A 20,493-nucleotide genomic window follows, 5' to 3' on the forward strand; every position below is an offset into this window, starting at 1 on the left:
GTGGGGGTGAGTGCAAAATGTGTGAATTAGAAATCAGGGGCTGGAGGTCGAAGTTACAGCCTCTTATGAATCAGCTTCAACCTCCAGGATGCAAAGCAGACCTCTGCCGAGCCCAGGAGCACTGCTGTGTGCAGCTGTTCTGGAGTAAACATCTCCGGTCTCCCTGATGTTTCCCTGAGCTGTAAACCCCGTAGGGACCCCTCCTAGGATTGTCTACCCCAGCTCCAAGACGCAGCCTGACCCTGCCCTCTCTTTGCCTTCTGTGGGCTTGGAGGAGGCCTGCTGCCTCTCCCCCTCCAGGTATGGAGCTCCCCAAAGCCAGGACCTGTCTGTGGCAGTCGCGCAGTAGCCCTAGGAAGGACGGTCTCTTCTGCTTGGGCTCTTGTAACACAATACAAGCTTCTACACCACAGAGCTCTGGAGGCTGCAAGTCCCAAATCAAAGCGGGCTCCAGGTCTGGTGAGAATCTGCTCCCTGGTTCCTGGAGGTGCCTCGCACTGTGTCCTCCCACGTCGGAAGGCACAGGAGCTCTCTGGGTCCCTTTCATAAGGGCACTGACCCCATTCAGAGGGGACTCTCATGGCCTAACTGCTCCTGAGGGCCACTCTTGATGCCCTCACTAGGGGTGAGGATCAAACAGGTGCACTCGGGGTCACACCTTCGATCACAGCAGAGCCTGAGTGTTGGTTGTGTTGAACAAGAACCTCCGCAGGCTCCAGCCTCGTGCCTGACACTGTCCCCTTCCCCCTGCGGACCTTGGGACTGGCCCAAAGCATTAGGGACCTTAAGGAGCACCGCCAGCCACAACGTCCCTCCCTTCTGGCCTCTGCTCACGGGGCACAGCTATTGCCCTCCATCCCTCGCCCTCCTGTTTCCCCAGCATGGACTACGTGTGTGTTTGACCCACAGGTAGGTTCTATAGCCCCCTAAAACATGGCAGAGCCCTAGCTTCTTCCCTAGGGCATGATCATGACTGAAAACCTGCGACTGAGGGTGCACCGTGTGCTGGGCGCTTGGAGGCTGGACGGCTCCTGCAGCGCCCACTGACCTGTGAGTGGGAGGAGGACGGATGTTCTTGCTCACAGGAGACTCTTTCACTTTTCTAATAGATTCTAACTGGATGTATTTAGCACCTGCCTCCTGACTCACAGTGGAGTCACAGCTGATAAACCCATTGTAAGTTGAAGATATTATAAGTCAAAACTTCACTTGACACCCTAACCCTCAGAACACAGGCACTTTTCCACAAAGCACTCTGCAGAGGGTCGCTGTGCCCTCATGGGCACACGGCTGGGCATGGCCCCTTGCTGCTGCCCAGTGTGGCAAGAGAGGACCTTACCACATGTGCCTAGCCAGAAAAGGAATAAAATCCAAATTCAAATTATGGCTTCCTCTAAATGCACGTCACCTCTGCACCATCAGTCAGTAGGCCCTAACTCAGACCATCGCAAGTCAAGGACTGGCTTACTTATTTTAAGAAGATAATTATGCTAAACATCATAATTGCAATTTACGGAGAAAACCTAAAAATGTTTCTCCTAGGCTCTTTGATGCGTGCAGAGGTCTGGATATCTCCAGCACTGCTCCCAATAGATACGTTACCAATACCTGTTTTAAAATGGTCATAAATCTTCAGATTGTGGCACGCTGACATCTCAAATCCAACTCAGTAGCCTGTGCGTCTCAGAATTTTCTTGAAATTCTCCCTTTCTTTCCATTATTTGAATTGCCCTGAACATAGAATACAATCTCTTCACTTTGTGAGCCACCTGCCATCAGTAACTCAGAAGATCATATTTGTAAGGGCCTAATCATGACATGTTCATTATCTTGCTAAGACACCCAGGACTCACCCTGCCAATGCAGAAGACACACAAAGATAGCAGGAAGGACTGGCTGCCTGCAGAGGGAGTCCAGAGCTGCCCCCTGCCGACAACCACCTGGCCACTTGAGGCAGCGGTGAGCTGGGCTGACAGCAGCCAGATGCCACAGATTGGACAACTTGCAGTGAACAGAAAGGTACTTGGCTCACAGTTCTGGAGGCTGGGAAGCCCCAGATCAAGGGGCCACATCTGTGAGGACCTCCTGCAGCGTCCTTCTGAGGCAGAAGCACCATGTGCGAGGAGGGAAGAGAGGCCCAGCTCAATTTTATAGCAGCCCACTCCTGCAATAGGGCACGGATCACCCCGGGGGTGGAGCCTGGGGCCCCTCACTGCCTCAGGCCACCTCCACCATGGGGACCAGGTTCTGGACCGTGGACTGTGGGGCGGTCATCCCACAGCAACGCAGAGGAGCCTCGAGCACCGCCGGCGCTGTCTCCTGGTGTAGCTTAGCGGTCCTGAGCCCTCACGGTCCTCCCTGGCCCTCACTGTGTCCCTCAGAGGAGGCCTAATTATAGGCTCTCTAAGCCCTGTTCCGGGTGCTGTGAGGGAACTCTCTGGAGGATCTTCTAGGAATGGCTGCAACCTGTGGCTCGGCCCTGCAGGGCCAGGGCCCCAGCTCAGAGGCCAGGGGGCAGTGAGGGGTGAGGCCGAAGGAGGGCACCGCGCTCCTCCTTGCATGGGCACTGGCTTCTCCCACCTGCTGTGAGGACGCCTGGCACACCGTGTCCCCGCCGAGCAGCTGCGCTCTGTTCTTGCTCTTTGTGCCCACTGTGAATGCCCTTGGCCCCTTGTCACCTATTTAGTCGTAGGACAGTGGTGACCCTTGCCATTTGCCCAACTCCCCCACTCCTGCTGACTTTGGAGTCTCTCCAGGGAGTCCCTGCAGCAGAGGGCAGTGGTGTGGTGGGCTGTGGCAGAGGAGCGCCTGCTGCTCTCAGAGGGCCTTGTGCCTGGCAAGACACTCCGGGGACCGCAGCGGGCCACCTGGCTGCACTGGCCAGGGAGAAGTCCCTCAGGCCTCTGGAGGCTCTCCCAGCCACTGGGACCTGCCGAAGATATCCCGTGGCCTTCCCCGGCCCTTCCCTTCCCCCTGCCCTTCCCTTCCCCCTGCCCTTCCCCTGGGGATGTGGCCTGGGTGTGCCTCACCTCTCAGGAGCCCACAGGCCCTCCCCCACCATAGGAGGGAGGCAGCGTCTCTGTAGTCAGGGCCTTCCGGTGGGTCAGCCGTGTGTGGGAGGACCCCAGTGCTGAGCACATTTGTATGAGGCTTGGGACCTTCTAAGGAAAGATCCTCGCAAGAGGGTGCCAGACTCTCCTCCCCATGGCAGGGACACAGGAGTGGCCAGCTTCTATGACCAGGTGTCATTTGGATCCAGTCACTCTAATGGAATCACGTGGCTCAGCCAAGACTCAGCCCGGGAGCTGCCAGCAAAGCCTGTGGAGGATCTGTCAGTCGGAAACACGCCGTGCAGGAGCCCCGCCTGGCTAGCGTCCAGCCACAGCACAGTGCAAGGAGAGGTGGAGTCTCTTGATTTGGGGAGAAAGAAGTGAAAATTCTCTCATTGTGGAGGGTCCACTCTGATAGGGGCATCCTAGGCATTACCAGCTCTGACCCAGCCAAGTGCCACTGGAGCAGCACCATGTCCCGGCAAGTGGAGTTGTGGTCAGCTACGAGAGGAGCAGAAGTGTCCACAGCAACTCACCTCAGCGCAGACATCAAATGCTCTAGCAGCAAGTTCAAGCAGGCCGCTCAGGCACATGGGAGGAATATGGGGTGGACCCAGAGAGAAGGGGAAAGGTGCTCTCCAACCTGGAAGTCTAGGACAAAGGCATTCATCCTTCTGACGGGGCCGACTTGCCTCTCAGCGCTCACTGCCATCAGGAGATGTCCTGGGAGCTGGCCACTGGCTACTCTTGCATTAAGCAGCATCCGCATTCCCCCATCCTGAGCCAGCTGACCCCGGGCTAGTGCTTGGCAGCTCACTGCAGCACTCAGAGCACCCAGGAAACTTGGAAGAACCTCTGCCCGCTGAAGCCCGGGGCTGACCCACAGTGAGCACCGCACCAGCAGCAGGGGCTCACTCGCGTGCCCAAAGACCAAACACCGTCTCTTCTCTGTTCCACGTTAAGCACGTTGCTTCTCAGTGAAAGAGAGAGGCGAGCACTGTCCAGACTGACCCTGACTCCCCAGCCGCTCTGAAATTCTCCGCTGCCAACTAGGGATTGAAGACAGAGTCTGAAGCCTCCTAAGTGTGTGCGTCTGACTCCAGAAGAATCCAGCCACAGGTTTCTGCTCATGCCTCATGTTCTGTCTTAGTGTGGGCCAATGCCAAGTCACTGCTCACACCCGTTTCCACACTTTAACCTCACACGCACACCACAGAACACCCGGGAGAACTTGCGAGCTCTTCCATCCACCAGCCAAGAAAACCGAGCATCCTGGTGCCTGGGGTGGGTCTCAGGAAGGACTCCTCTGACTGCAGTCAGTCCTAACATGCTTTTGGGAGCCGAGCTGGTTGATCTCTGTGTGATGGTTCAGGGGTCGCCGTCCCAAACCCTGGGCTGCAGTTCCAAACCCCTCCAGGATTCCAGCTACACACTCCGTTGCTGCCTCTCACCTTCCATGCTCAGGCCACCCTGTCCTCCCCACCGTGAGCAGGTGCTCTCTGTCCCCAGGAGCTTTCTCCCCCATCCTCAGCTCTTCCTTAGGAGAAATACCACAGAACCCCCCTCCTACAAAGGAAGGCCTGACACAGGACAATTCGGGGCTGATCCAGGACCAGTCACTGCAGAGAGGCCTCCTGACCACCTTGTCTCAGGGCCTTTCAAACAAATCAAGAAGCGCATTCTTGGTAGATATCTGGACGCCATCTGCCATCTCCAGTGGCCACTCATGCTGCCATGCTGCAGTGTAGAATCTCTTGAATCCACCCCTGTGACGCGAACTGAAGAAGAGCTGGTGAGGGACATTCAGCTCTGGGGGAAGCTCTCTGCACCCCTCTGTGTCTGCCCGTGTCTAATGGGACCCGCGTTCTCGTTGCAGGGGAGCACTTTCAGCTGGTCGTCCTTAAACCGTTGTTTTCTTTTTGTTTAAATCTCCTACAATTGGACTTCTCACAAACCCAGCCGTGTCTTCCTCGTCGTGTGAGTGGGGACATTCTCTCCGTCTTCTTCCGTTGTCCCTCTGAGAGACAAGGAAGCCCACCAGTACCTGGAGGCCCTTGATCCTGCCACCCTTCCCTGAGACTCACCTGACAGCAGAATCAGGTCTCCTGGGTCTCCTCCAGTCCTGTCTGGCACCAGCTGACCTGTCCCCTCAGTTCGGAGAGCACATGGGCCCATAGCTCCGTAGCCTGTGCTTGAGGAGTTGGCATTTCCTACAGCAATTCCAACACATCTGTGTCTCCTGTCGTCACAAGTTAAATCAACACGAAATAAGTTATCATGAAATTTTGCAAAGTGAGATGCAATCCCTCTTACTGAAAAAGCAAGAACCTGCCTGGGGTGTCTTCAGCAGAATTATTACAAATCTCCTTCAAAAAGGTAGTGACTTTCCCTCACATACCATCCAGCTCATTATTGAGCAGCTACTGTATACCAGGCAATGCCCTGGGAGCTGGAGGTCAAAGGATGAGGTTGAGTCACTGCCTTGGAGGGACTCGTGGTGGATGGGGAGGACCCTTAAAGGAACAGCCATTCTGCTCAGTAGGGCAGTGACAGACACACGCAGGGGCTGGAGGGCCCGGGAAGTCTCCCACTAGGTGCCAGGAGCCCCAGGAACTTGACTGGAGCTACGGCGTGTGCACACGTGGACATCCTGCTGGAGCCCAGGAAGCTCACAGCACATGCAGCCTCACCTGGCACATGGTCCTGGGGTCATGGCTCTGGGGTCTGGAAGTGTCTCCGAGTCCACAGTTGGCCCTCCGCTTCCCCAGCAGCAAGCCACCTCCCACTATACAGATAAGAACGTGACACATGGCACACAGCAAGCGGGGGCAGGGCCGGCTCTAGCATCAGTGTTCTTCCCCACACACACTGCCTTTGCTCTCTCCTGTGCAGTGAGGATTGACACTAGATGGCTGTTGCTCCCCTTCCCCAGCCTGGCCCGAGTGTGTGGAGGCCTGGACACCAGGGGGCGCTGCAGCCCACACGTTTGCCTCTTAGGCCCTAGCTAGGGTGGCAGTTGCTGATGGGTTGCCTGGTGCCTGGAGCTTCGCCGATGTATAGATCCTGCCACCTGATCTGAATGTGTCAGACCCGGGGAACACAAAGGATGTGAGCCCTCTGTGGAGGAGTCTTTCTGTGATACCCACTTTGGCAGACACCAGGCTGGGTGCTGGGTACCCAGAGATGAGCAAGATGGAGAGCCCGCCCAGGTGGCCCAAAGTCTAGGAGACTCGCAGAGCTGGGAAGCCCTGAAGCAGACTGCCATGGGGTCACTGGCATTTGCCAAGAGTCTCTGCCAGGCATGGGCTGTGTCACCGTGGGGGGCTGGTTGCTCCTGAGGCCACCTGAACAGCCTGCAGGGACCTATGCCCTGGAAGTTAAAAATGGCTATTAAGTTTCAGACTGAAGTGACCAAAGTTTCTCATGGATCAAGGGAATTTTTGAACAAAGGAAATCTATGTGGACAAGGAGTTTTTTTTGTTTGTTTGTTTGTTTTTTCTTGGTAGCCTTCATAGCCTGTGGATCTGGCTGTTGAGGAACTGGGCTGGGCTGGACCATCCAGGGCAGCCCAGGACATAGAGAGCAATGGGAAGGTCTGCCTTCAGAGTGCTCAAGGTCGAGTCAGCCGATCAGCACAGTTTAAAAATGGAAACAGGAAGGAGCCACTGGGTGAGGAGCATTATCAGCCCGGGCAGCCAGACCCCAAGACTCCCCCAGGCCTTAAGCATGGCATCAATCTGTTTCTCTAGAACTCCCAGCCAGAGCTAAGGAATATTTACCCTATTAATATCAGCTTCTGTTTTTATTTTCTCTTACAATAGCCAAGAACTGCAAAGAAAGTCTACTTGGTTTGGTCCTTGGGATCAGCACTGCTGTTTAGGCTGTACACACAAGGGGTGAGGCATGGAGACCAGGCTGCCCGCCTGGACGTGCCAAAGACTAAGGCTCGTGGTCCTAACAGCCCCATCTATCCTGCTGTTCTGGGATCCTGATGTTCAGGGCCAGGAAGGGAAATCTAGTTTATTCACTGCAGAAATGGTCGTGATCTAGCTTTCTTGATGTGGCACAGAGCCAGGTGTCTGCAGTAAAGTGAGATCCTAGCAGGAGAGTGTGCAGGGCACAGCCACCCAGGAGAGCCTGCTGGGATCCTGACTGCCACTGTGACTGCCACTGCGCTGTACCTCACTGACCTGACGGGGTGTGTTGACATTCAGCCCAGCATGATGCATACAGGGAGGTTTGCGGGGAGGGGAGCATGCAGACAGGGCCATATGTGTCACCTGTGGCTCTTCAGAGGACAAAGTAAGACCAACCCCACTGAGGGTAGAATTTCAGCTCCAAAACTATGTTGAGGGCAAGGCCCTCAGTACTCAGAATGCGGCCTTTGTGGAAAAAGGACGGCTGCAGACGTGACTCCTTAATAGGAGGAGGTGCCAGAGTCGGGCAGTGTGACTGTGTCCTTACAGGACAAGAGCAGACGGTGGGGGAAGAGGCCCTCTGATGCCAGAGGCAGAAATGGGGGCCATGCGTGTGTGTGTCCAGGAAAGCAGCCCCACCAGGGCTGGGGGAGGGCTTCCCGCCAGGCTCAGGGAGCAGGGCCCCCCAGGCCTTGCTGGTGGATTCCGTCCTGGACGTCTGCCTTCCAGATTGACAGACAGTAATTTCCACTGTCCAAGACACACAGTCTGCGGGACTCTGTGAGGAGGCCGTCCCCAAGTGCACCTCTGAAAGCCTCCCCTGAACACCAGGCTGCTGTCACCTTGGAGCTGCGCATCCCCCTGAGCTGTGCTTGGGCTCTGTTAGGTGGACCCTGAGGCCCCTCTCAAACCCTCTGAATCAGAAACACGGGCGGCGCCCACGGCCTTGGCTTCACCCAGCCCCCAACTGTGGCCAGTGTTGTTATGGAGCCGCTTCCAAAAACACTAAGTCTGAATTCAGATCAAAGAGAGCTTTCTTTACCTGGCCAGGGACGGTCACCCACCCGTAGGGACTGAAGCTCTGTGGGAGAACAGCAGCTTCCTGGCCTGTGTCCTGGGAACTTAAAGACGAAAACCCCAGCTCAGGGGCTTCCCCTAGCATCATGCAAGTCAGCCGATCACAGAGACTGAAACAATAATAAGCGGGGCCTGCAAGCCCTAAGCAGAACAGGAATTCTCCAGTTAGCAAGCACAGAAGCTAGAAAACAGGCAATCAGCTTCGCAGTTCAGTTAACCACATTTCCAGGTTCAAGCAGGTGCTAGACAACCGTAGCCTGAGTTTGAGCAGGGGTCGGCGGGCCAAGAATCTATTGCAGTCAAATAGAGCCACAAGTGCACTCAAACCCAGAATGTAGCTCCCCACTACCACCGCTGCATCCTGAGTAGGGTACAGTTTGTGGGGTACAAAGTGCAGAAAAACAATTTTTATAAGAAAACAGCTTTCATTTCAGCTCCTCAGAAACAGCTCTTATAACAGTTTTTTTATAGAAGGCAGCAAAACGGGGTCTTAGGCCTGCCTATGACAGTTCTTACTTTATGACTGCCTTATCTCGCTTACCATATCTGTAATCTATATTATTTTACTGATCTATAACCTATAACTGACACTCTGCCTGATTTTATTGATTCCTTTACACCACCACAGTGTGAGAGCCGCTGCCCTCGAGGGTGCACAAAGCACTATCTCTGCCTCCAAGACCCGTTCTTTTTATTTAATTGTTCTGAAATCAGAGTGGCTGCTGCCGTCTCTGCAAACGTGTTTGGAGTCAGAGCTTCACCTTACAGTTGATGAGCTCACCAGCCGTCCCTATGCCTGAGCAGCGACAGGAGGACAGGCCTCCGTGACTGTGAGGGAGTGTGTCCAGCAGGCAGAGCTGTGAGCCGCGGGCACATTGCGGCCCTCAGGACCGTTCTTCCTGTGGCTCCTCAGCCTTCCACTCACCACTGAGGCACCAAAGCTGGCCAGGACCCTGTCTGGGGCCATCTCCAATCACGGCCACACGCCTACCTCCGCGCCTGCACCGGCCCACGCAGCCACTCTCCTGCAGCACCGCTCACTCAACAGGAGCCCCTGGCAGGGAAGACCTGTGTCTGGCTGACTGGCTCCTCTCTCTGGAAGACCCCCTCCTGACACACGCAGTCTGTCCCACCGTGTCCCACCCCGGAAGAGCTGGGCCTCAGAGAATAGTCGTGTCTGTGAGAACACTGGCATCTAAGAGGGAATGTCTGTCCTGTCACACTTAACATGGTTATTAGAGTGGGAGGGAATTAATTAAAATTGTCACTCTTTCGGCTGTTCACATGGTATTTCTGCTTCCTCTCCACAGAGCATTCACAAACGTGTTGTAAAATATTTCATTGTGGCGTTATACATCATTAGTTTTGTTTAAATTATTCTTAATTGCTCACTGACATGTAAAAAATGAGGAGGAAATAGAGAGGAAGAGATTTTAACAACAAAAATATTTGAAGAATGAATTTAAGGAAGGAGCCCTGGGCACATCTGTATACAATGTGCACTCACAGCCACACACAGCCACACACGTGTGTACCCCACACATGCATCATGCACGCACGCATATTCACACACATGCATTCATGTGCTCACACCCACACACAGGCACATATTCACACACACATTCACACACTTGTACACACACGTAATCTACTCTGTTTTATAGGAGTATCGTTGCTCATTTTTTCCTTCTCTGCTCAGTACTGGCAATTATTACCCATGACCCAACCTCTGTATGGTTTCTTTTCCCCTCACTTCTTTATCTACCACTCCATCCCAAAGCAAAGAAAATAAGACTTCTTTTATTGCATTCCCTCAAGAGAGCTAAGACTTTTTTTAAAAATTGTTCATTTATTTCTAAAATATGTGGCTATGTATGCAGGGGACTCTGGATTCTATTTGCAGCAGGCACATTAGGATAGTCCTCAAAGGTCTTGGGGGTTGAGTTGCCCACATGACACAGGGTCTCAGGGACAGTGACTCAGAGGAAGCTGAAAGGCTTGACGAGCAGCAAACCAGTTATTGACAATCTCCAGCCAGAGAAGTTGGGAATGATTTTTGATTCATGGAAGGTGAGGGCAGAAAGAAGTGTAAAGATCCTCCAATCCAAACACTCTCAGTCTTGTGTTAAGTCACGGAGCCCTTCTTCAAAAGGAAACTCCTGAGAATCCTGATCTGGAAAGAGCGGTGCCTCCGGGGACTTTCAGGGCTCCCTTTGAAGACCTCTAATCTGGACCAGTGCTTCACTTGCAGATTAAGGAACTGTAAGGGCAAAAGCTTAAGGAATCAGAAAGTCTCCCAAAGGAAATAGAAATCAACTGCGGCAGGACCCGCGTGACAGTGCAGAGAGGGTTTGGCTTACTTAATTGCAGATTTGGGGGCAAGATGCCCACTACAGTGTCCCTGCCTCGAATGCCCAGTAATTTCACTATAGAGATAAGACAGAGGGGCAGCAAGTAGAAGGAAGCCAGGCAGCTGCCCGGGGGCTGGGGAGCAGACCGAATGGGGCCATCCCTGCCTGATGGGGAGGTCCAGGCAGCTCCGTGAGGGCAGCTTGCCCTGGGCCCACAAGGACAGGCAGGACTAAACAACTGGAAGCTCTGCATGTCCCTTGTAGATGACCTTCCTGGGATGGGGGACCATGCCAATCTCAAAGGTCTCACAAACTGGTGCCAGCCCTGGGGATTGCAGCCAGGTCCCTGGGACGGAGGATCAGCACCTGCAGAGACGCTGGCCACACACACGGACTGAGGAGCCGGGCATCCTGCATGAGTTCTCACTCAGTGCTCGGCACGCTCTGAGCATTGGTGGCGTTCCCACTCACAGAGCAGGAAACCAAGGGCCGGCCAGCCTAATAACTGGCTCGGGTCACTGAGCCAGCTGGTGCAGCTGGGGTGAGCCCTGAGGTTGCTTGCTTCTTATCATTTAAGTAAGTGTGACTAGTGGCAAAGGGAGGGGCAGTGGACCTTACAGGTGGGGACGGCATCTGCCCAAGTGCTCGGGTTAAATGCCAGCACTGCCACACAATTCTGTGCCGTGGTTTATTCAGTTTGCAATTTGAGGGTGGATGTAGTGCCTGTTACGTGGGGTCATTTTAAGGAATGAGTGAGCGGATACACACAAAGCACGTGGAACAGAGTGGGCCGTGGTATCGTGGTGTGATCAGCACCCACAGTGTGTGGTTGTGGCTGAGGTCGCAGACAAGGAGGGAAAGGTCAGAACCGCCCTGCAGGGAAGGCGTTGCGGCATCTTGAGGACTCAGCAGAGGATGCGCAGGAGAACTGGCAGGGAAGGGCAGGTGCCAACGTATGCGGTAGCTCAGCCCGTCACGGAGGAGCCAGGCCATCGCTGGGGCCCAGGAGCCGCATGTCAGAGGGTGATGGGTCAGGTGAGACCATCTCTTGGATCTTGCCGGGATCCAAACCTCACCGTGGACAGTGGGAACAACCCAGGCCCTGATCTGAAGAGGACCACGGTGAGGTGCAGGAGAGACCTGTGCTGAGGGCACTGCCATGGAGGAGGGAGAGGACCTACTGAGGAGCCACGTGGGGCTGAGGATGGAGGTGATTTGCCTATTATGTTGCCTGGTATCTAGGGAAAAAAGCGGGTGATGAATCTCAGCAGCTCCTGCCAGTGCAAGGGACTGTGGGCCAGGGTGCCCAGTCCACCCTGTGAGAGGCAGTGCCCGGTGGCTGAAGACCGTGTTCATGAGGGAGCTGCCCGGCAGGCCCAGGGGAAGACCAGCACATAGCCGCAGACATGGTCAAGGCCAAGGTCAACAAGGTCAAGCAAGGACCAGCTCTGTGGGTCTGGGTAGCCTCCTCCTTGTGGAAACAGCCTTCCTGTGTCAAGATCAGATCAGCCTTGACAGCAAAGCACTCAATGTGATGACTGAAAGGGGTCTGATTTCCTCACCGGCCAGAATCTGCAATGCAATGAGCCCATCCTTCTCAGGAAGCTGAGTGCTTACCCGTGATGAGGACATTGCTCAGAGGTTCCTGGGATTCTTCTTATAAAGTAATCTTTGTGTTGGAGACTCAAGGAGCATTCACTGTGGACAGTAATGCGGATGCTGTGCACCAAACGCATTACAAACCTTGACTTGGTAATCCTCTAAAAGATGTGCTTATTAAAAGGGGAGACTAACCTCCAAAACTGGCAGCTTTGAGGACATTCAGGAGCTTGTGCCAAAGCCTCTGAGCTGACTTCACCATGTGCACAATTTCCCGAGACTGTACTGTAGATGAATTATTTATCTATTCATTTAATCAGCAACTACCAGTTGGCAACTTACTATTAATAAGTCACTGAACATTTTTCCATATGGGACACAAAGTTGTATGAAATACAGTCGGTTCCTAAGTTCCAAGAAAGTTTGAAGACATGAGACATGGATGCCATTTGAAATCTAGAATCTAGTCTTTTGACTGACAACCAGGGCAGAACTTCTGGAATCCCACTGTGGTAAACTGATAAGGGCTATTACACTGTGATGGTCAGAATGATGTGAGGAGCCTAGAGAAGTGGACAGAAGAGCCTGAAATAGGAGCACGAGGTCCCAGTCCAAACGCTGGCTTGGCCTTGTGCGAGACAAAGCAAGCAGCCAGTGCCCAGCGCGGCATTCCCTGCAGGTGTCCTTGTCCTTCGGGACCAAGAACACTAATCCATCCCTCATACTTGGAACTCTGCAAATTATGTGAAACACCTAAAAGTGTCACCCGGGTCATGTGACATCTCCTGGGTGCAGGAGGATGCTATGACCTTGATGCAGACAGTTTCTAAAACCAGACGCTTCCATGAATCCACGACCAAAAAACGTGAGCTGAGTTTCAAGAGCATGCAGAGAAGCCCTCTAAAGAGCCTGCTGTCTGTTAGATGATCTGGAAGGCTTCCCTTCCTAAAACGCCCGTCGGGAGCCCCCGGCGTCTCCCGCAGTCTGGAGCAAGCTGCCAGAGACCGCAGAGTCAGCAGCGTGCCTTCGCTTCCCCATCATCTGAGAGCCTGCAGAACAACCCACCCACTCCCGGGCCCCCGCTGAGCAATGCCACTCAGCTGCTGCATGGGAAACAGAATCGCTTTCAAGTTCCCTGGACATGAAATGGGATTGAAGCAAAACTAACTGCCGTGGGGCACGGTGGGGAGGGGCTAAATCCCAGGTTTGATGTCAGCGATAACAAGGTTTCAAAATCAAACAGCAACAAAACCTGCCCGCGGTGTTGACGAGGAAATGCTGTCTCTGGAACAAATATTTTAATTATCTGCACTAGTGCTGGTACCTGGGCCCTCCCTGTTTATCAGTATGATAATACCCCTCCATGTATACACTTCTCGCATCAGGCATCCATTATTCATGGGCTGGTAAATAAAGAGATCTGGAGTCTGCGCAGCGGGACCGCTGCCAATTATCTCGCCCGGCCAGAGCCACCCTCTCCGCCTGCGCACAGCTGCCCTCCATACCATTCATCAGCTGGAGCCGTGCTAGGGGCTGCGGGGCCCTCCGAGTCTCCATTGTTTACATACTAGGAGGTTGGCTGCTGGTGGAAATTATCTGTCATATAAGCGTCCTCGAGGACAGAGATGGGAGCACAGGAGGCCCACATCCTCTATGAATTTTTCTGTTTATTCTGAGGACTTTTTTCCTTTATGGTTTTGTGTCCTGTTCAGTCACTTTATTCTCATCTGTAAATGTCACGTTGCTCCTTCAGGTCAGGCAGGTGCAAACTCAGGGTCTAAAAGGGAAGGGAGGGAAAACAGACGCACAGCACACATTCTCCACTGGCAGCCTGTTGTTTACTTGACTCTGCTTTGAATGTCATGAGAAGGTTTGCCCCTCTGTCCTCGAGGGCTTTGGTTGTAAAAATCTGCTGCATGTGCTGGTTATAAAGTTACTGTCTTTACTTTGCTTATTTTCTTCTTCAGGAACAATACAATTTAGATATTAGATATTTAGCTTAAGCCAAAATAGTGCGTCAATAATCAACCTTTTAAAGGCCAAACATTGGTTGGTTGGTTTGTTGTTTGGTAGGTACTGGGGGTTGAACCCAGGGATGCTTATCCACTGAGTCACATGGCCCAGTGCCTGTTTTAAATTTTTTTTTTTTTTAGAGATAGGATCTCACTAAGTTGCTTAGTGTTTCGCTAAGTTGCTGAGGCTGGCTTTGAACTCATGATCCTCCTGCCTCAGCCTCCTGAGGTGCTGGGATTATAGGCATGAGCCACTGCACCCAGCCAAAAGTTGTTTCTATTGCAGTTCTCTCCTCCTTAGCAAAGGGTGAACAAATATAATTAGCTGTCTGCTGTCAGCGGGCCGCACATTTGTTTGAGCACTTGTGTTCTTCCTGCAAGCCTCCAGGTGCCCTCCTCTGAGACAGGCCGACTTACTGAGGACCTAGGAAACACTAGGACAGAGCTGAGAATCATGGTAAACGTCCATGTCCCCCACATGGGTTGGCAGAGGCTCACGGGACTCTGGTAGTGCACACAAGTGTACTCACACGTACCTGGATAGTGAGCGTGGGCCCTGACGGGCAGAGGCATCTGCAGTGAATAGGGCAGTCCTCCATGCCCTAGGACTAGACAAAAACGTGAAGTACGGGAAGGGTGGGCTGGGAGGAGCAGGCCAGCGGCCCGTGTTCTCACCGCTTCCTTCCTCCGTGCTCCCACTGCAGGCAGGGAGCACTCGGCTGCTCAGGCTTTCCCGGCCATGGCCAGGGCTTCACCTGGGAGAGTCCATCACAGTCTCGTCTCCAGCGGCACATGCTGCTGCCGTCCAGCGGGGTTGAGAGGCTGTCTCCAAAGCACCCAGCACAGGGCCAGGCACAGTCAGGGAAGCTGCAGTGGCTTTGTGGTGGCCACCACTGCTCTGACCCAGGTGGACCCCAGACTCCCGCCCTGATGTCTGCACTCCAGGCCCCAGGGCCCTGGGCAGGAAGGCGGTCGCCTAGAACCACAGGGCCACGCGCATAGACCTCCTGACCACTTCCTTGCTCATGCCCACCAATGTATGGACCTCAGATGACTGTGCGGACCAGGAGCCAGCATCAAGGTGACCCTTTGTGTGTCTGTCACCCCTGTGGACTCTGAGTTCTCTGGTGGCAAATATTCCGTTCATTTCTGTTTCCCTTGGATCAAGCTCTGTGTCTTACACCTGGGAGAGCTGCAGCATGTAGTTGCTGAATTTAATTGTTTGCCAACAAAAAGAAACTAGGAGTATGAGTTGTCGGAAGAACAGCAGCTAAGCAGGGTCCTCTAAGGCTCTGGCCACCTGTGAGGCTAAAAGCAACAGTGTCCAGGTTTCCCCACAGTAACAGTGTGTAGCACTGGAGTGGCAGGCACAGGACACTGGAAAAGCTTTCTTCTGTACAAACCCTAACTTAAAAAAAGTTAGTTTGGGGCCAGATGTTCATAAGATCATGGCCTTAATGGAACAGAAGTGAAGGCCGACTTAAAACTTCAGGGTAAAACCCCACAGCCTCATTGGTAACAGCATCCCTGGCTATTTGAAAGGGATTTAAAGTTCCCCCCTTTTATGTAAAAGTCCCCACAATTCCTGAGCACACTATTCATGCGTTTTGTGTGTTCCTTTGTTTCTTAGGGAAAATCTCAGCCAAGCTCTAGCACAGGTCTGCACAAAGTTTCACAAATCTCAAGTATCTGATTTCAATTTAGAATTTTCCTACAGTTCTTTATTTCTTAGGAGAAAATCCATTTTGACTGAGGTGTTTTCCTAAATCGTCTGCCAATTTGCAGAAGCCTAACCATCGTAGAAATCTCGAAGCCAGTGGGAGGTGTTGTGACTCACAGGGACTGAGCAGTGGGTCTACACCGCTGAGCCAGGGGGGAGGTGGTGGCACCTTCAGGAGAGAACGGGGCAGCTGCGTCACAGACCTGGGCACCTGTCAGGACCTCTGAGTAGGGCAGGAACCTGGGCGGTCTGGAAGGGGCTTGGTTATAATCAATAGACACAGAGTGACAGGAGCCTGGCTGTCTTTTTCCTTGAGTGTGGTGTTTGTGTATATTGCACCAAGTCTAGAGAAGTGTGCTGTATTAAAACAACACGGAAGGTGGCTAGGCTGTGATGTGGCTCTGAGAACACAGAACACCGCTTAAGTTCTGTAAACGGAGAGACGCTAGTGGAAATGTCAAGGGGCACCATAAGTATTGACAGAGAAGCAGCAACCTGAATTATTAAAAACAGGACACAGAATGGTCTCGAGAGAGCTTTCCTTAGCCTAATTTAAATTTGTTACCTCGGTATGTCATACCATGTATGTGACTAGAAGGTCATTCACTCATTAGCCGTTAATCTGTAACACACACATTGGTGCCCAGCACTCACTCTGGGATAGAGGGTAGGCAGTGGGGGAGACCGACCCCACCCTCCGCCTGTGTACCCTCCTGTCTGTGGAGTGGAAGTAGTTACACTTTTTAAAGTTGCAATTCAGCATAATAAATGCTCTAATTTGTGCTGTTGGGCCTTAAAAGCAAGCAGGAGAATTATCTGCAGCAGCATGGTAAGGACCCAAGACCCCAAACTGGTAAGAATGAGCCACAGTGTGATTGAAATGGGACTGGAGCTGGGACACTCAAGAGACGCAAATGCCCAGCACGTGTGGGAAGACATCCTGCCCCACTCAGGGGCTTGACAATGTTCAAAAATATTTGCCCATTAGGTAAAAAAAAGTCTTCAAAAACGATAACCGGCACCTCTATGCACTATTTGCACAAGGGCAGGTGGACGATATTTGCTTCAACGTGCATTGCTCTGCCTTTGGTGGGAGGCCGTGGGTCCCCCGTGTTCACCCCCTGCCTGGAAGGCATCACCCCCACTGCCATGGGATCACAGTCTCCTTAGGAGATGGGGACTCGGCACGCTCCACTGCCATCAGACTGGGCCAGGTGATGTGCGCTGGCCGAGGTCACGAGAGGGACGTGAGTGACCCCTGCCTGGAGGTTGTGAGAGCCGCCGTACTTCTCCACCCCCCACCCCTCCCTCTGCCACTAGCACAGCTCTGCATTGTCACACAGCCTAGTGCTCTGCACCGTCATAAACGTGTGTGTTCACGTGGCGGTGATCACAGTGCCCACTCCTCTTCCCCTGAGGTCTTCACTGGCCTTTGTTTCCCATCTGTCCTTGTCAGCGGTAAATGGCCTCTCATCCACCCTGCCCGCTCTGTGGCCCTCCGCATGGGGGTCACTGGGCCTTCATCAGCCATCCTGCTAATCAGTAGCCCAGGAACCTTTTGTTTACCTCTTGCACTGGCTGTCACATGAACGTGCCACTCCCTGCGCCTGCAGGTCCCCCTGAGTCTGTTCCCGCTGCAGACCTGTGAGGCCCCAGCACAGGGAGCCTTCAGATCTCACAGGAGTGCTCAGCTCTGCTTCAAAGTCTCTGTTCCACCCACTCCTGCACACTGGGCCTCATCTTCCTGCAGCTGTCAGCCTCGATACCAAGACGATACAAAGTATGTCGCCTTGAGACACGGTGTATTATGCTACAGGTGGCTTACTTTTTCTTTACATTTTCAAGAATACCGGGTCGCCGTGTTGCACAACAGGTCTCTTCAACTCTTCCCTCCTAGCTGAGATTTTCGCCCTCTGGCCAGTGGCTCCCCAACATTCCCCCTTCCCCACAGGCCCTGGTAATCACCGTCTTGCTCTCCATCTCTCAGTTCTAGGGTCTTATATTCTGTAAGTGAAATGATGCAACATGGGGCTTTCTGCACCTGACTCACATCACATGTCATCACATCCTCCAGTTTCATCCATGGTCTCACAAAGAACAGACTTTCCTTCTTTTGAAGGCTGAATAGTGTCCCATTGTGTGTCCACCACATGGTGTTAATCCATCCATCCACTGGTGGACACGGGCTGTTTCCCTGTCTTGGCTGTTGTGGGTAATGCTGCAATGAACGAGGGGTGCAGCTGTCTCTTTAAAACTGATTCATTTTCTTTGGATCTGTACCCAGGAATGAGAGGGCTGGATCATATGGTGGCTCTATTTTAAATTTGTTGGGGAGCCTAACAGCTGTACTCACTGACGTTCCCGCCAGCGTGAGCAAGGCCCCCTTCTTCCACGTTCTCTCCAACACCTATCCCTCGTCTTGTGATAAAAGCCATTCTACCAGGTGTGAGGTGAAGCCAAGTGTGGTTTTGAGGTGCACGTCCATGATTCATGGCGTCGAGCAGGTTTCCACGTGTTCTGGGCCATGTGTATATCTCCTTTCAAGAAATGTCTATTCAGATCCTTTGCCGTTTTCTAACAGGGTTGTCTTCCTAAAATGGAGTTGTCTGATTTCTCACCCATTCTGCACAGGACCCTCGTCAGATGTGTGCTTTCCAGTGTTTTGTCCCCTCTGCGTGCCTCTCCCTGTCGGTGACTCCCAGGCTCTGGCTGTGGGAGCTGCTGCGGATGCAATCCCACTCTCCATTTCTGCTTCTGTCACCCGTGCTTTTATGTTCATGTCAAACCTGGCCGCCCAGCCCCGTGTCAGGCGGTGCGCCCCTGTGCTTTCTCTACAGCTCTACAGAGGTCAGAGAAAGATGCACAGGTGATCGCAAATCTATCCCTTACGTTTTATTTTTTAAAAATAAATAAATAAATAACTAGGGCAAGTACAGGTCAAGATTAATGTTTGGTAAAGTTTACCAAACATTGGGCATGAGACACTTTTATGTTATTTTTTCTCTGTGTTAAAATATCTGCTTATGTGTAACTATGACCACCTGTATGCAGATACACATTTCGGAACATTCCAGAAACACTGAGGCTGCTTCTGGAAGAGCAATGAGGTGGGCCTTCCACCTGTCATTTATCCCTTTTTTCAGTATTTGAATTTTGGGGAAATGTATTAAGTTTGTGAATCAGAAAGTGAGCAGGGACTTACCCAAGCCCAGAAACTTCCTTACTGTGTGGATGAGACAGAAGACTTAAAGCCATAAACCTGTGTTTCTCGTCTGTAAATCAGGTTAGAAACATCTACTTTGCAGAACTGTTGTGAAGATTGGGCTAGAAATCATTCGTATGAAACATCTAGCAATGGGCTTTGACATGGGAGGCACTAAATAAATAATAGCTGTTTACATTATTAATAAGAGCACAGGATATGCTCTGTTTGCAAATTTACTCACCCTGAAATGTGCAGAGGAAATAGATGTAGGCTCTTTATTTCTCCATAACTGGTCTGCTCGTCCATTGTTGGCTCCCCATGGGGAAAGGGATCCTCCTGCTGAAGAACTTAGTTTGCCTCAATAATTTAAACCCACTGTTAGCACTTGACCCCCTTCAGTGATCGCCATCTCAGAAGCTCAGCCATCGTCCCTCCTAGCTAGTGGGGCTGGAATCAGCCAGTTAAAAAACAGGATGCCCAATTACTTTTGGATTTTAGATAAACAACAAATATTTTTAGAAATATGTCCTAAATACTGCAAGGACATATTAATACAAAGAAAATATTTGTTATTTACCAGAGAGCCATGTGTAGTCAGGCACCCTGCATTTTACCTGGCCACCCACCCTGCTGCTGGGTGAATGGGGAGGGGCCCAGTGTAGGGAAAGGCCCCTGACCCCCTAGACTCTGAAGTGCACTGAATGGGGTCTGCATCCAGTTCCTGGGCAATCAGGCATCTGCTGTGATGTCCAGAGCTGGTATGGCCAGAGTCCATGTCTCTCAGCAGTTGGGACCTGCCCGTCAGTGTGCCCCAGCCTGACCTACCCCACCTTGCCTGTCGATGTGAAGGACACTTTGCTTTTCCATAGCGTCCTCTCCAGGTCTGGACTAGGAGGTCCACTCTTAGCCTCTGCAGGAGGCCTCTAAGTCACAGAGGCCACAGCAGACCCATGGCTCTCAGCTCCGGCGTGTGGCCTTAGAAGTATGGGGGGGCTCCCAGAACTCCAGCCAATTCTCTACCCAAACATCACGAGTTCTGCAGTTCTGCTGAGCCCCCGGGAGCTCCAAGCACCCAGAGCCCCAGCCTGAAGCCGCACGCAGGCAGCCGCCTGGCCATGGTGCCCACACAGCCCAGTCTCCTCCTGCCCTCAGCCCCCCTCCCTCCCCAGCCAGAGGGCAGCCTTCCCTGCCTCCCGCGTGCTCTGTGTGGCCCACTCAGCATCATCCAGCCACCTTCCAGGAGGCTGAAAGCCACAGCAGTGAACAGGACAGATCCTTGCTGTCCCTGACAGCTGTGGAGCCCGGGTCCTGGCACGGTCAGGGGGAAGGGCGGTGAACAGCACTGCGACAGTCAGACTTCTAGGCGACCCTGTGACAGCGTGTGGCATCAAGCTCCAGGAAAGGAAGGGGAGTGAGCCAGGGCCGAGGCTGGCCACGTCCTGGCTGCCGCTCTGGATGGGGTGTCAGAGAGGGCTGTAGATCAGAGACTGACAGGCTGTGCCAGTGTGGGGGGCGGGGCTCGTCAGGCCACAGGACAGTCAGCCCCATGGGGACCAACGGGC

At 52.9% G+C, this 20,493-nt stretch overlaps 1 protein-coding gene across 4 annotated transcripts in view; it reads left to right on the plus strand.

The window, feature by feature from the left end:
* The window catches only part of Dpp6 (dipeptidyl peptidase like 6), a 734,784-nt gene that overhangs the window by 680,831 nt on the left and 33,460 nt on the right, over positions 1-20,493 (plus strand). The window lies entirely within an intron of this gene.

This window comes from Marmota monax, unplaced genomic scaffold, assembly GCF_021218885.2.
Source record: "Marmota monax isolate L192 unplaced genomic scaffold, Marmota_monax_Labrador192_F-V1.1 WCK01_AAM20220418_F8-fsc00226, whole genome shotgun sequence".
In the NCBI taxonomy this organism is placed as follows: Eukaryota; Metazoa; Chordata; class Mammalia; order Rodentia; family Sciuridae; genus Marmota; species Marmota monax.